The 16,325-nt window shown below is 50.1% G+C and overlaps 1 protein-coding gene across 3 annotated transcripts in view; it reads right to left on the reverse strand.

The window, feature by feature from the left end:
- The window catches only part of LOC146805553 (nucleoside hydrolase-like), a 229,136-nt gene that overhangs the window by 153,538 nt on the left and 59,273 nt on the right, over positions 1-16,325 (reverse strand). Inside the window, exon 1 of one of the 3 annotated variants that reach the window (XM_085622811.1) lies at positions 5,606-5,655. The exons of the other annotated variants lie outside the window; for them this stretch is intronic. The gene's annotated coding sequence lies outside the window, so the exon portion shown is untranslated. Of the gene's footprint in view, positions 1-5,605; positions 5,656-16,325 lie in introns of those variants that run through there. 3 annotated transcript variants of the gene reach the window in all.

Genomic DNA, 16,325 nt, shown 5'->3' on the forward strand with positions numbered 1-16,325 from the left:
TGTATAATCATTAAGTTTAGGCACTGTTCTTGAGTTCCAATACCCTTTTGGAAACCATATTGTAAATCGCTCATTATTTTATTTTCTTCTGCCCAAGTTTGCAGTCTGACCAAAATGATTCTCCCAAGAATCTTGACAGACGAATCTAATAGAGAAATTGGTCTGTAGCAGGCGCAGGATTGCCTGTCGCCCTTCTTATAGATAGGTACAATCACGGAGGTGAACCAGGACGGATTTAGGCCCCTAGCCAGAGCTGCATTAAATAATTGGACAAGCATGGGGCCCCAGAGCTCAACATTATCTTTAAACAGGTCAGCAGGGATACCATCAGGCCCTGCAGCCTTGCCACCCTTCGTTGCATTCAAAGCCAAGTTGACTTCCTCCAAATTTACAACCAGTTTAACTGCATTGTCCGCTATATGGACCCCGGGAGAAATATCAGTAATATGAAAATTGTCATGCGGTGTATAAAGACAAGAAAAATGCATAACCCAATCCTCCTCAGTGATGGCATTTTCTATACGCGCCTTGGTGTTATCATAAAGAAGAGGGGTATTAACAGCCTTCCAGAAGGCAGACGCATCCTTCTGTTGTGACGCTTCACATAGCGCTTCCAGGGCCTCCTTTTTTATAACCATTTTCCTATTTGTTAGGGCTTCATTATATGCTTTCCTGCAGATTCTTATTTCAGTAGTATTACGTGGTACTTGGTGGATAGCTCTTTTCAGGGAGGTTAAGGAGCTGGTGCAAGCGTTGTCAAACCAGCTCCTTTTACCCTTTGCCCTATCATTTGCCACAACCCATAGATCCTCCTTAATAGTGAGAGCTATTAAGTTAAAATGTTCAATTATAGAATCAGGACTAGAATTATCGTCCAAGCATGTGGCAAAACTGGTAGAGCAGATACCCAGTAATTTATCTAAAAACCTTTCCGGGACCACCTTATTCCATTTTAAGCTATACCCGTTTTGTCTACCAAGGACCACGTCCGAAACTACATGAAGCGAAGGCGCGTCCGTTTGTTGGTCCAAAAAAAGATTTTCAATTTCCATAATCTGAGGCAGATGGTCACTCACTGGCTGGTCTATAATGCTAAACTTAATAATATTGTGGCGACAGCTATTAGAGGCAATAATAAAATCAATAATAGACAGTGTTCCTCTACCGACAAGAGTTGGCACAAAGATAGAGGGCATTTGAGCAATTTCATTTACAAAACCTAAATCATACATAAACAATATGTCATTTAGTAAGTCCCCAATCTGAGAATGTTCAAAATGAGTTGAATTTGTTTCCTGTTCGATAGTTAAACCGCATAGACCCTGTTTACCTTTAGTGCAGAGTTTACAGTTAAAATCCCCCCCCCAAACAAACATAACTTCTCTATCGGTTTTGTCTATTTCATAATGTATATCATCCCTCAGCGTGGATAGAACGCTGGGGATTTCTTTCCTTGGTATATTATTATAGAAATTAATTACAGCGACATTTAGTCCCTTGCTATTCCTTAAAATTATTAAATGATAAAAACTAGATTTATGAGAAAACCGGATAACCTCATATTTAAGCTGATTGGAAACTAAGGTTAGTAGGCCCCCCTTAGCTCTTCCATGGGTGCTCCCCACCGCCGGGGTGAAAAAACTTCTGTATCCATTAATATTTACCGGATCCAAGGACCAGGTTTCCTGGAAAGCCAGGATATCATGGCCCTCAATAATGGAGCCCCATGATGGATTGTTGATTTTCTCCCTTAAACCGGCCACATTCCAGAATAAGAATGTACAGGCTTTCCTGATTACTTTAGTACCTTGATTACTTTGGGAGGAAGATACCTTTGTTTCCTCAAATTGAGTACAAATAGAGGCACCAATAGGTCCCTCAACGTTTGATTTCAGTAAGAAGAGAGCCTTGTGAGTGTTACTACAGCTAACCTCACTTATGTTGTCATTAATCAAAGTCTGGGTAGTTTGTACCGGAGTAGCGTCCTCAATGAGAGGTAAGGGGGCCTGAACTTTGGGGATCAACGGGACATTATCGAGTTTAGGCCCTAGCCTAATGGAAGAATTGTCACATACAGTTTTCCTATGTCAATCCACAAATTCCAAACCTGAAAAAACATCAAAATGGTTTTGAGTAGGCAAATTATAAATGGACGGGGCAATGTCATTCCCGTCCCATGTATAATTATTCTGGCCTCTATGCAAGGAGTAAGGGTGTCTGAAGTACTGATGATGATTGTATGGACCACGAGGTTGTACAAAGGGAGTCCGGCTATGACCATGATGAATACGAGCAGACCTAGTGACTGTCTGCCATCTATCCGCCTGGTTCATTGGGGATGGAGTTGGCACATATGGATAAAAATAATTCAAGTAATGTGTAGAAATAGCATCACTACTGCTGTGGACATACCAGTCCCCAATGTGCCTAACTGCCCTATGATCTTTAAAATTCACAATAATTACGTCCCCTTTTTTGTCTTTGGGACGCACCCCCACCCATTCACAACGCCTCACGTGCAATATTTCCCCATTAATATAAGCAGGCAAGGATCTGTTTTTACGCAACCAGTAAACAACTTTGTTCCGAAGACCTTGAAAATCTTCCCTAGTCCCAATAGGGAGCTCGGGAACGCCAGCTAAAATGATTACGTACGGGGCAGCTTCAGGAGGGAGGTCCACTATTGCGCTATTGTGCCAGTCTTTATTAAGGACACTTCCAATCCCAAAGTTTTTAGTGGCTGGATTATCAAGACTTTGTGGTGGAACTGATTTTGAGTCTAAACTTGGATTGACTTTTGAATTATCAGATGTCTTACTGTGTGCAATGTTATTCGTTAGTGTGGGTATTGTGGGGGAGGGAGGATGAGATGGCAAGTAACCCTTCTGAGTAGATGGTAAAATAATAGGATGGCTTGGAGGTCCAGAGCTAGTGTTTGTCAAGGCTTTAGCGGGTGTATAAAAAGAAGTGATATTTTTTAAACCTGACACGCAGCCCGAAATAGCAAGAGTATTATCTGCCAGCTTTTTCTCTATAGATTCCAAGCGAGTGTTTAATAATAAAATATTATCCAGAAGGGGCTGTATTAGGGGTTTCATCACTTGGTCGATTTTGGCCAAAGTGTCGGTCACAGTCGTGCAACCATAATTGGTCTTTAGAGGCAAATTAAGAACAGACACTTGGGCCATCGTATCCATCAAAATTGGGGAGATAATTTTCTTCAGGTTCTCGGATAGCCATTTTAAAGTTGAATCTTCAGAACCATTGTCACAATTAGTCCCTTTAGATTCCCCATTAGTTAATATAGGGGGTGAGACAGGAGAAAAGCTGAGCAAATTTGGAGAGCCTTCATCAATACTGCTAGAGCAAAAGCTCAGCAGAGATGCAGAGGCATTAATGGGCGTGTTTAAGGGGGAATCAGTTACAGAACAATTAACCACGCCTGACCCTGTAAGATCTTCAACAGCAGATTTACGAGGTGAAGTAGGAAATAAAGGAGAATTATTTAATTGGAGCGTTAAAAATGGCACTGCATCCAAATGCCCTGAAGCAGGGTTTTTATCCAAGGGAGACTGTATTAGGGAGCAAACTTTTTGTTTGAGGGTTGCTGAACTTTGTTGTGCATGCTTCCCCCTATGTCTGCGTTTTACCTTTGTATATTTTCTAGCCGTTTTAGCAGGTGGCGATGGGAGCTGTGAAGTAGCACTAGAATGCCTAGCGTTATGCACCTGAGCGGTAATCATGGTACTCTTATTTGCTCCACAAGAGATATTACTAGTCATGATAGTCGGAGCCAGTAAAGGAGGGGTTATGTCTTCAAGAAGTCTAATGGGACTCAACTTGCCCAAAGAGGCCCTCCTATCAGTGTTAATCTGACTTACTTTTTTAATAAGATAGCTATCCATAGGGCCTGTGGTGTGCAAATGCCTCTCGTCTTTGCCCTTAGTCATCAGGGCAGGTAATTTGCCGACGTCAGTCATTACAATCAGGCAAGAGAAGAGCGGAACTGCACCCAAGGCAGGCCTGCTAAGCCCACAAATATAGTGGGATAAATAACCCCCTCAAATAGACTACCAGAACATGTAATAATACACAGCTATGAGTTATAATTGTTGTACGGAACACCGCTGCAAAGTACCTGGCCCAGTCCAGTCTCTTCGGGCCTCGGAGGGCCACAGAGGGCCCGCCCTTTGCCCGGGCTTAGCCCGGCACCGCCCGCGCGCGTCCCGCGACGCGGGGGGAGCCTCGGTCTTTTGTGCGCCTCCGGGCGCGTCAAGGCCCGCAAAGGAGTCTGGAGGCTGTAGTCTCCCCCCGCTCTCGGCCGCGAGATGTAGGAGCGGCAGCGGGGGAGACACACAGCCAGAAGGAGCCCCGGAGCAGTGAAAGCAGCGCTGAGCAGCAGTGCGGCGTGAGAGTCCCCCAAGCCAGGTAGGCAAAGTTCGATTATGCGAGTTTCCCGCTCCCCAGAGGGAGCCTCGGTCTTTTGTGCGCCTCCGGGCGCGTCAAGGCCCGCAAAGGAGTCTGGAGGCTGTAGTCTCCCCCCGCTCTCGGCCGCGAGATGTAGGAGCGGCAGCGGGGGAGACACACAGCCAGAAGGAGCCCCGGAGCAGTGAAAGCAGCGCTGAGCAGCAGTGCGGCGTGAGAGTCCCCCAAGCCAGGTAGGCAAAGTTCGATTATGCGAGTTTCCCGCTCCCCAGAGGGAGCCTCGGTCTTTTGTGCGCCTCCGGGCGCGTCAAGGCCCGCAAAGGAGTCTGGAGGCTGTAGTCTCCCCCCGCTCTCGGCCGCGAGATGTAGGAGCGGCAGCGGGGGAGACACACAGCCAGAAGGAGCCCCGGAGCAGTGAAAGCAGCGCTGAGCAGCAGTGCGGCGTGAGAGTCCCCCAAGCCAGGTAGGCAAAGTTCGATTATGCGAGTTTCCCGCTCCCCAGAGGGAGCCTCGGTCTTTTGTGCGCCTCCGGGCGCGTCAAGGCCCGCAAAGGAGTCTGGAGGCTGTAGTCTCCCCCCGCTCTCGGCCGCGAGATGTAGGAGCGGCAGCGGGGGAGACACACAGCCAGAAGGAGCCCCGGAGCAGTGAAAGCAGCGCTGAGCAGCAGTGCGGCGTGAGAGTCCCCCAAGCCAGGTAGGCAAAGTTCGATTATGCGAGTTTCCCGCTCCCCAGAGGGAGCCTCGGTCTTTTGTGCGCCTCCGGGCGCGTCAAGGCCCGCAAAGGAGTCTGGAGGCTGTAGTCTCCCCCCGCTCTCGGCCGCGAGATGTAGGAGCGGCAGCGGGGGAGACACACAGCCAGAAGGAGCCCCGGAGCAGTGAAAGCAGCGCTGAGCAGCAGTGCGGCGTGAGAGTCCCCCAAGCCAGGTAGGCAAAGTTCGATTATGCGAGTTTCCCGCTCCCCAGAGGGAGCCTCGGTCTTTTGTGCGCCTCCGGGCGCGTCAAGGCCCGCAAAGGAGTCTGGAGGCTGTAGTCTCCCCCCGCTCTCGGCCGCGAGATGTAGGAGCGGCAGCGGGGGAGACACACAGCCAGAAGGAGCCCCGGAGCAGTGAAAGCAGCGCTGAGCAGCAGTGCGGCGTGAGAGTCCCCCAAGCCAGGTAGGCAAAGTTCGATTATGCGAGTTTCTGTCTTGACTGGAAGGGAAGCCTCAAGATAGGCAACACCAAATCCTTTCCTCAGACTCCTGCAGTGTGCCACATCTTCACGAGGAGTCTGCTTGCTAAAATGGCGAACTGCATTAATTGCAGCGCGGGAAGCAGATACCGTGACTCTGCGCAGTATATTTTCTTCAAAAGTTTTGATGACAAACTGTGCAGATTCGATTTTTCGGCTTCCTGTCTACAGCCTCAACCCCACCCTTTCCCAACTCCTCACAGGATAGGATAGACCACTCTGTGACGAGATGGGAAAGGGTGGGGATACCATACTCTCTACCTCTTGACTGACGTGAGGCCACAGCATTACAGGGTTTCTGTCAAAAACGCCCGGGGGGGAATTTAACACTCAGGTAGTCAAGGGGAGGAGACTGATCCTCAAAGCAATTTCTTTGCCGAGCTGATGAAATCACAGGCCTCAGGGCTGTGAGCTCGATCACTCGGCAAATACTCTTAGCTTTGGACCCACCCAGGGGAGGAAGTTTATGGAAAGCGTCACTGCCATGAAACCATCTCAGCAACAAGCACAGTTAGTGGCAGTATAGCTCCACGGTCGGCAAAATTTTAAAGTGTGTGAACGTTATCTTTGCTATTTTTACAAGGAGTAGTTTCAATATAATTATAGCTTTTAATTTGAACTTGAAAGTAAGGGGGCGGAGCCCCGACGCCCTCAAAGAGAAACCGCCACTGTGTGTCATGGACCCTGACGCAAGAAAGTAAATACCTCCAAGGCTGCTGTATGAATTATAACATACAGCAAACATCATGGTTCATGTAACTCCAGCCATACCAGAAACTTGGCATTCTGGCTAAAGGCTTGCTACCACTGTGCCAGCTGGGCATAAAACAAGCATTGGCAAAGCCAATAGGTCTCGCCTTTGGGACCTTATAAGTGTTTAGCCATGCAACAATTGTTTTTGCACCAAGGAGATTGTGCTGCATAACTAAATACGTATAAGGTCCCAAAGGCGAGACCTATTGGCTATGCCAATGCTTGTATTAAGCTTTTCTCCTTCTCAGACATTTTAGATGAGTGGGAAAACGGACATTCTGTCCAAGTCTGCTTCCGTTTTAAGAGATCGCACCTCCTTTGATTATATGAGCCCCGGATAGCAAGCATTGCAATGTTATTGTAGCAGATGCGTCTCGGACATGAGACACTTGACAGTACAGCAACCTCTCAGGTCTGCCATGACCAGCGCTTCGAGCGGGTACATGCATTGGCAAGGCGCATAGACCACAGCCCTCACGCACTCTCCTAAGTGCATCGGAGTTCGGGTGGTCTGTGGCTTCTGCTGTTACAGGAATGGGATGTGCAGGTGAGTCGGAGGGAGGTGATTGGGACCTGTCGCTGTACAATTATTTTTACAATCTTACATTACACATATTTATAGTTCCACAATTCGCAGTCGGTAAAGTGGTGCGCCTGGGTTCACACGACGTGTCGATAAAGTGCTGGGAGGAAAGGTCAAGTCTCCTGTGGGCAGGGTCAAGAGTTTATCCTGCAGTCTTGTGGCCGGCCGAGTGCTTAAGTGGCCTCCGTCTCCCTCTAGGGGAGAAGCGGTGCAGTGCAGCGTGTGTGGGCGCTGGCGGCTGGCAGCACAGTGCTGCACTACGCGCCGGTAGAGGTGGTGCTGTCGGAGCCCGGATGCTCAGCTGCTGCTGCGCCCTGGACACAGCGAGGCTGCCATTGCCATCAGGCGCCCAGGGCACCGCGGAGCAGGTAAGAAACACCGCATATACACCAGAGCATGCCAAGAGGCAGCCGAAGGGAGAACGAGATTTCTAACATGCCAAAGTGGCAATATTCTGAACATCTGGAGCAGAAGTTACAGCAAGCTGTGACTCAGGGGTTCATTGTTGCAAAAACTAGTGTTAGAGAGAAATAGTGCTAGGGTGGAGTTTTGCGTTCTTTGCTGCAGCGCCTAGAAGCGGGGGAGTTTGTCACGCCTTGAACAGAAACAGTGAAAATAAAGTGATGTTCCGCATCGGCATAGCAGTGTGGAGCGCTTTGAAGCAGGCTGTGTAAATACAGCCTATGACACCTGTATCACAAATCTACCTGATGGACGTGATAGATGACAGAAAAACTGGTTGGCGGATGTAAGGACTGTCTGGGAGGGGAACAAGTATCCTTGACGCGCACAGATGCTACGATACGGCGGAGTCTTTCTACTTTAAAATGTCCTGGGCGTACCTTTTTAAAAAATGTGTTGTTGTGTAAATAATCACCATTGTAAGTGTAAATTGTATTTATACAGCGCTTACAATCCCCTGACAAGGATTTGAAGACTTTGCATATCTTCAAATTGTCATTCAGCTTAGCTGCATAATTCGAGTAAAAAACTTAACAAGGGATGAAATCTAATCACGGAGAGCCGGGCATCAGGGCGCTTTAAGGAAAGATTGCGCGCTTAAGCGCTTTAGTGTGTTTTAAAGAGTAGAGCTTTGTTCATCTCCTTTGGGGAGTTTGAAACAAGCTCTCGAGACCACCACCTGCACCATTTGGGTGGTATCGGTTACATATACACAGGACAGCAGAGCGACCGTATGCCACAGACAGTGTGTGGAGAGCATCTAATGGTAACACGCAGAAGTGTATATAACAGCAGGGCGTTCCCTCAAAGCACATGGATGGCGCAGGCTGAAGTTTAGTTCTTCGGAGAACCCTTAACATTCCCACAGATACCCCCATACAGCTGAGCAATCCTTCACGTGTACGTAGATGGGGCAGGCTCGCTCCTTAGAGAGGAAAGTTAGTGCGCAAAAGCACGCAGATTGCGTTTAAAAAATATATATTTAACAAGAAAGCTATAAGCTATGCCCTTACAGTGAAACATGCCTAGATCATGCAGGCAGATGTCTTGGACAGCAGTACGACCTTACCAACCCCCCACCCCCGTCACGATTTCGCTCACTGATACTCGAGGCAGCAGCACTGTCCTTGTGTACATAGTTTGTACATGGTGTTGCTTTAAGACCGCAGAACTATACCGTGCAGCGGCGTAACCGGTGTGTCATGGACACTGGTGTAAGGGAGAGGGAGTGAATGCACCCCCATCTGCTGTTTGAATTGAATTGTAAAATACAGCCATAATCGGGCCCGATGCCACTGCTCCTGCTGCACCCATGTGATCTATGCTCTCGGAATACACTCAGATGCTGCACGCGGCTGCCTCAGGCAGCACTCCCGGTGCAGGGAACGAGCTCTCGGTTGGTCAGGCTGCACGCGCCGCTGAATGACGGAGGGAGCGGTCATGCGCGTGAACGCCGAACGTGCAGACAGTATATGAGAACAGAAACCCTCGCCGTGTGTACAAAGTATGTGGAAGCAGATGCCGCAGCAAAAGTAAACTCTGTAGTCAACAAGCACTGAAACACAAGTGCGGCCCGCGGCCGCGAAAGTTAATTGTTAGAGAGAAGGGGAGCAGGAGGTGAGCCCGCGAGTGGTGCATGCGCGCGCGCTGGGTGTAGCAGTTAGCTCTTTTTGGAAGCACATACTCATGCTTGTGGCGCAACCCTGCTTGCTCCCGCAAGGTGGATGCCGCCAGAAGCACGAGTATGTGCTTCCAAACAGAGCAGAGCGACGGCTAAAGGTCCTGCTAAGCAGCGCATGCGTGCTGCGTAGGCGAGACCTACAAAGGGCAAGAGCACCGAGAACGGATGTGCCCTGGTGACCAAAGCCAGGCATTTAGTCCTTGCCCTTGAAAAGGTGTTCATGCCAGGAGCAGGCCTGCTATTTCCGAGCACCGCTCAGTGAAACTGTGTGTGTGTGTGTGGGCGATAAGCAACCCCACAGAGAACTAGGCTGTAAAGTCATCCATGCCTTGTTGATAGTCACCTGTGGGGTGTTGTATTTACATGGTACATTGATGCTTGATCCCATTGTTGTGTATCAACCCCATACATGTGTGCGTAACTGCAATTTGAATTACTAATCTGCCTATAAATGAACCCCCACATGGGCGGCAGCATGACGAAGATGATAAGCACCTTGTGTTTATCTAACTCTTTTCAAGACTCAGCAGGCCCCTCCAGACACACGGACCTCACCCCGCCCTCATTACTGTGAGGTTGGGTGGAACAGCAAACAATCAGTGGCGCGGTTGAGCACAATGTGTGAATTTCTCCAAAAACACAATAAACCCCGTGCCTTAAGAGCTCTCATTCACCGAACAGCTGCTCCGTAAGAGGATTTGTGAATGTTGAAAAGGACATTGACAGACTGAAAATGAAACGTGGAGCACCACACTTGCCCCTCTATTTACCTTTGGCAGGGGGAGAAGGAAGCAGGAAGAAACCATGTGCTTCACTCCTCTAGATCCGTAGCACGAGCAGGAGGAGGGGCACATGCGTACACGGAGGACACGGTTTCAGATTTATGTTCGATCTCAGAGGGGTGGTGGGTGCGGGCAAACACGGCATCAAAAACACGCATAACATAAAGAACAGTGTCCCGCGAGTGGTGCGAGCGCGCCGTAAGGAAGAAAAAACAAGGAATGCAGCTGCCACCCTGCGCGCCGCTGCTCCAACACGCCTAAATTAGAGAACAGCGTCCCGCGAGTGCTGCGCGCATGCTGAAAGGAAGAAAAAACGAGGAATTCAGCTGCCACCCTGCGTGCCGCTGCTCGCTCCCGAGAGCAAAACACTGTGGGAGTGAACATTAAAAAAAGAGGTGGGACATGCGCCCACCTTTCACCATTTGCATGCTTTCATTATTGAAAGACACATGCAAAAGCCAATCCTATGTGTGGGAGGAGTCAGACCCACACAGAGTAGTTTAGAGTGCTTACAAGAAGCCTGGCAGAGCAGCGCATGCGCGCTGGCTCAGGCTCGACCTAAAAAACGCATATTCGCAGGTAAGTGTTAAGGAGGTCAACGTGTGCTGCTTTTAGCGTTATTAATGACCCCACTGCTCGGCTCTGCTGAGTTTTACCTCCTGAAGGAGTGCCGTCTACTGTTTATGGCTTGTGGCTCATCTTCCTCGTTTCTTGTCTTTGGCGCCTTTCTGACTTACAGTAAAGTCCTGAGGAAAATAGTGGTGGCACTAAGTACCATATGCAAACCACAATGACATCACAAGAAGTTGACCATCTGAGTAGAGCAGGGTAGTCCTTGACCCATTGTGTCCAGACCACCGCCACTCACCTCGTTTTTAATAGGGTGGTTTACTGACCGAATAAAATTTGTTATTCAGACTAACCAACCCTGTTTTAAAATACACTCACCAACGTCTACACCTACCTGGCCATCACTTGCACTCACCTTCGGCAAGGAACAAAAGATCTCCGCTAAAGAGCCCCATCTTTGGGTGCCCGTTGGGAATTGCAGCGCCGACCCGACGAGGAGCAAAACCCAGATGATGAAGCATGACACCTAGCTTGCTGGGTGTGTGAGGGTTTTAGTTCCACCAGTGTGGGTTCCCCCACCGATCACATGCTATTAGCTCCCAGGCTATCTAGACATTATCCCCCACTTTGTCTCAACCTTAGGGGTAAGTGTACTCTCCACACTACTCCCCACTAAGAGGAACGGTATACCCTTCTCGCATGGCTACTGGTGTACCCTTGTAAGACCCTAGTATATGGCACTAAGGTATCCAGGGCATAGATACACCAGGGGCCACCCATGCGCTGAAGCATATATTATGCCACCCATGAGAGACCACTCAAATTGTAACTACAGCCCTGCCATTGCAGCCTGTGTAAGCTGGTGCTAGCACCACTTATGACAGATATAAGTAACCTTATATCTGAGGTCACTGCACTTAAAACCTATGTCACCCCTAAGGCAGGCCTTTTAATCCTGAAGGCAGGGTGCTCTTTTCTAAATGTGAGGGTGCCCCTGCATGAGCAAAATACCCCTACAACATCCAGAGTCCATTCTCCCAGGTTGTAAGTGCATGAGCCATTAAAATACATAGAGTGGCCATGCGTCATTGCACGATGGCTATCTCTAAACTGGCTGTAACGAACCCTGTCGTGTTTGGTATCAAACATGTTGGAATCATACCCCTGTGTTGGAATCATACCCCCACACCATAAACGGTATGGAAGTATGATTCCATGCACTGTAAAGCTCTTCCGGGAGCCTCTCAGTGCTCCCGGTACCAGTCTTTCAGACCCGTACAGCAAACTATGGCTGCTGCCAATCAGAGACACGATTCTGCCCTCCTACTACTGAGCCAAGCTCGAGCAGGGGAAGACAAGACAATAGGTTTTCCTGTGACCACCTCCCAGACAGGACTTAGGGATATAGTCACAAGAACGTGTGATAACTACCGCAAGAGTAGCCTAACGCAACTTTCAATATCGCAGCCCATCGCTGGAAATTAACCCTGTGTCAACATGGAATTCACAACACGGCAGTACCATGCGATAGCCACCAGATAACGCGGAGAATGTCCGCGATACAACCACCCCAACGGAGATAAAAACACAAACCACAACACCTGAAAACCTGCGATGAGGAAAGCAGGGATAAGCAGCACGAGGGCAGCAAACTCACGTGCAATGCGGGATCAAGCACAAGAACAGCTTATGGAAAATGCCACTGAACAAAATACAGCAACAGCGGAGTACCATGGATGCACCCTGGCCAACTGGAGAGGACAACATGCACACCACTACATCCAAGCACCGTGAAAGGACAGAACCGACAGGCACACTGCATGAAAGAGACCAGTGGCAGACAAATCAGAGCCGCAGGAGCGACACACCCACCGTGCAGCATACGCACATAAGTAGAAGTGCACCTCGACATTGCCAACATCCCAGTACAAACAGCAACCCCTCCACAACTGAACACAGGACACAACTGGATTGGCAAATGTGCACAACCAGGCAAATCACATCTGTAACCCCAGGGATACGTAACATGACAATGCACAATTCCAACCTGTAACCTGCAAATATGTTTTATTCACACATGCAGTGCAATTTGACATCTATTACTGTCCCATGATTGCCAAGGACGGACACAATGTGACGTACTCATGAGAAGTAGGTGTCAATGATGTAGTTCCAATGGGCAATTCCTGCCTCAGCTGCAGTGGGATGTGGGTCACCAGCCCCATTACCATCATCATCGACCGGTACCTCTGGAACTGGGATCCATGGGTCCCTGGTGCGAACACAGATGTTGTGCAACACACAACATGCAACGATCATCTTGCACACGACGTCCGGGCTGTACAGGAGCTTCCCACCTGTGCAGTCCAGGCACCTGAAACGTGACTTCAACATGCCAAATGTGCGTTCAACGATGCCCCTGGTGCGCATGTGGGCCGCATTGTACTGCCTCTGGGCGGGTGTGTTTGGGTCCCGGAGGGGTGTCATCATCCAAGGGCAGAGTGCATATCCTTGATCACCTGGGACAGTGCAGGGAGAAAAGAGTCAATACTTGGTTTAGCAGGATGTGATGGCAGGCCCACCAATTCAGTTACGCCTGTGCTGGCTGTGTGTGGGATGAGTGTAAGCCAGCCCTCAGGGAGCAGCTGGTGCTGGCAACAACTCCAACAGTCATCAGGCACTCAGACATGCAATGTCATAACCACAAGGGGGGATGACTCGAGTCGCACAGGGCCAGTGGCCCCGGATGCACAGCGGCCGACATGGGCCCACCGCCACGGGACGCTGACCTGCGGGAGAATGGGGCAGGGTCATGAGGGCAGAGCAGTGCCTCACATGTGTCATGGCTGCATTCCGCATCTCCACACGTCAAGCCGTTGTGTGGCTGTGGTGCCATGTAATGTCTGTATTGGGTGCAGGGTTAGCCCAGGATGACCATGGAGTGGTGTAGTCGTGTCTGGTAGGTGGTCGTGGAGTCTGACATGTTGAATGGGGCTCGGTCACGTGTGCATCCCCACAGATGTGCTTTGTGCATTGGTGGCTGTGGGATGTGTGGTGTGTTGATTTGGTACTTACCAACGAGCAGTCTCGTTCCATATGTGCCATCCTGGAAGCGCTGGTTGATCATGGACTATCGGAAGATGAAGGAATCATGCACACTGCCTGGGTAGTTGGCGACAACATTGGTGAAGAGTCCCCGGTGGTCCACTATTGCCTGCAGATTGATGGAATGCGTGTGCTTTCTGTTGCGGTAGTGGTGAGCAGTATCTGCAGGGGGCACAAGTGGAACATGTGTGCAGTCAATTGCCCCCAACACGGCCTTGCTTTGTCTCCATCTGTTCCTGAAGGTACTGAGGTATGAAGCTGAGGATGGCATCCAGGACAGGTGTGATGACCTTTGAAAGGGCTGGCTTTGAGACTCCTCTGACTCTGTCAGTTGTTGGTTGGAATGTCCCATAGGCCAACAGGTGCAGCACAGCCAGCAGCTTTGTCTGAGGTGGGATGGTGGTTCTTTGCTGTGTTGGGACCGTCAGCCTGTGGGCGATGTGGGTCATGATGCGGAGAATTTGAGCCTGTAGTGGGCAATGACTTCCGTGGGCGTTAGGCCTGTGAGAGTGGTGCGTTTCGGTAGGTCTGCTGTCTTACTCTATGCTGCCTCTGTGGTGGTCCGGCTGGGGGGCGGGTCTGGGTCCTGGGGGTGGTGGGGCTCCTGGGGGTAGCGGTGGTGGGTGTTGTGGCCCTGTTGGGGCTCAGAGTTGCATGATGAGTAGCTCCATGGCGTTGTTTGTTCTTTGGGTATGGCTGCATGTGTGGCTCCGTTGCCTACTGCAGGTAGGCATCCGTCTTTACACCTGCTTGAGGCAGGTGTTAAATACCTGCGGCCTCCGCGGCTTATCGTCTGTTTTTGGTTCGCTTCGCAGTTCTGTCAGTTCGTTGTGAAAGTGGTGTTGTTGTTTTTTCGTGTGTTTTTGCATGGGAAAGCCTACTCTGCATCTCATTAGAGCTAGTTGGTAGTGTCTGCCGTGGTGTTAGATTTTGGGGCGGTTATCGCGGGAATGCTGGTGATGTCTGCAGTTTGCAACTGCTTGTGAATGGGGTGTTAAATCTATCTCCACTTTTGTTGCGTTAAGGTAGAGATAAATCGGAGATAAGTCCTTGTGAATATGCCCCTTAGTGTATTGGGAGAGGGTAAGGGCTCTTGCCAGAGCCACTGAGATTGCTTGAAGGGCACATTTGGTGCCCTCCTTGCATACTCCAGTTGAAACCAGTTCAGGCAGCCATTGGCTCCCGCTCTGGGGCAAAACTGGACAAAGGACATGGGAGTATTCGACCCCACTGTCCAGCCCATTCTGTGGGAGGACCCCTGAATCGTCTCAAACCTTTCCCTAGGGTACTTAAGGGCTTACTTGTGGGTGGGTCCCTATATTTGTCATAGGACAAGATTCAGATCCAATACCACTTCAACTTCGACCATCTTGGCACTCTGGACATCGCTGAACTTTGCTTTTGTGAACCAAGACTGCAAAGACTTCTGCTGCTCTGTGTCTCGTCGTCCTGCAAGTCTGCTGCAACGTCTGTGCCTGTGCTCCATACAGCCACAAAGCCTGTGTACATCCAAGACACCTGAAGGAATCTCCCTTGAAGTGAAGGAGTCATTTCCCTGCATCCGCAGGCACTGCAATCCAGCTGACCGGTCTGCTGTTCTCAAACTCCCATGGACTCTGAAAGGTTCAGCAATACAGGTGGTAGTTCTGCAACTCCCTCAAGGCCTGCACTGTCTTCCTAGCAAGGTGGAGGCATGTATCCCACGTCAGAACCGCTGAAGCAGCACCCCTGTGCACCGGGTCAACATGGCATTGCCAGGGCTTGTTGACTCTCTTTATCAGAGATCTTCAGTCTCCAAGAAGCTCCAGCCTCAAGTATCTTCTACAACCAAGATCCTCCCCTGCACCCCATATTTTGCACCATGGGACTTCGTCCTTTGGCGAACTGCTCGAGGTCCTCCTACGACTCCTGTGCCTCCAGCCTGTGGGTCCTCTTGAGCGTCTTCTTTGGTGCCAGTGGGCTCCCCTGTTTGCTCGGGGCCTGCTCTGAATTATCTACTCGTGGTGAGTCCCCTGGACCTTGCTGGTCCCGTCACTGCGCCTTCATCATTTTTCACTTATGTTGCGGCTATCAAGGCTGGTTGGCACTCCCACCAGACACCGACCTCCTGGATCTCGTCTTCTGACGTTGGACAGCTCATGAACGGCTCTGGGACTTCCACAGCTTCGCCTGGTCCCCACAGCTGCAGCGACAAGGTCACCGGCAAACCTCCTGCATCTTCCATCATCGGTGGTCATTGGTCTTCCGTGCCTCCTGATCACTTCTGAGTGGCATAGACTCTGTCCTCTCTGCTTGCAGGTACTCCTCTTCAAGAATCCACCTTTGGATTCCACCAGACTCTTTCACCTTCTTCCCCAGCAGGGTCTTCACTGAAGTCCTCCATTGTGGTCTACAGCGGTTTCCGACATCACTTTGCACCCATGCACCTGACTTCCCTGGTGTAGGCATCCTCTTTCCTGGGGTATCCACGGGTGGGGTGACTCTCCAACCTTCCATCTTCCATGGGGTTTCTTCAAGGTTTGCCGGGAAGGGTCCTACTTCTTTAAAATTGCAACCGCCACTTACCCATTGACTTCCCATGAGTACGTGGTCATGTTCCCACTCTGCACACGGCCTTCGTGGGGCTCCTAGATACTCACCTTGGGCGGTTCCTTGCGTCTCCAACTCTTCTACGTCTTCTGGGTCCATTCTTGTCGTAAGTCGTGGTTCGCATTCCACTATTTTCGTATAAAGTT

This window comes from Triturus cristatus, chromosome 8, assembly GCF_964204655.1.
Source record: "Triturus cristatus chromosome 8, aTriCri1.1, whole genome shotgun sequence".
Taxonomy (NCBI): Eukaryota; Metazoa; Chordata; class Amphibia; order Caudata; family Salamandridae; genus Triturus; species Triturus cristatus.